At 60.5% G+C, this 238-nt stretch overlaps 1 protein-coding gene across 1 annotated transcript in view; it reads left to right on the forward strand.

The window, feature by feature from the left end:
- Positions 1–238, forward strand: part of LOC119591544 (lysosomal-trafficking regulator-like) — a gene marked incomplete in the record, with an annotated part of 91173 nt that overhangs the window by 68973 nt on the left and 21962 nt on the right.

The raw sequence follows: 238 nt of genomic DNA on the forward strand, positions 1-238 counted from the left end.
TTTCCTCCCGTCTTTCATTTCCGTTGCCAACCGCACGGCGTCCATTACCCTATCAGAAAAGCGCAACCGAAAAGCCCCTTCTTTAGCGAGGCAACCTCCTCGACGCCGCAATTCACCTTCCCCTTACCTCAGCCTCACGATCGCCGCCGTTCTCGCTCCCGACCGTAAATCCGCGAACGGCGTGAATAATTCGCGCGCGCTTGCGTCTGCCGTCCGTCGCGTCGCCCCGACTCGTCCC

The sequence above is a fragment of the Penaeus monodon genome, chromosome 28 (assembly GCF_015228065.2).
Source record: "Penaeus monodon isolate SGIC_2016 chromosome 28, NSTDA_Pmon_1, whole genome shotgun sequence".
In the NCBI taxonomy this organism is placed as follows: Eukaryota; Metazoa; Arthropoda; class Malacostraca; order Decapoda; family Penaeidae; genus Penaeus; species Penaeus monodon.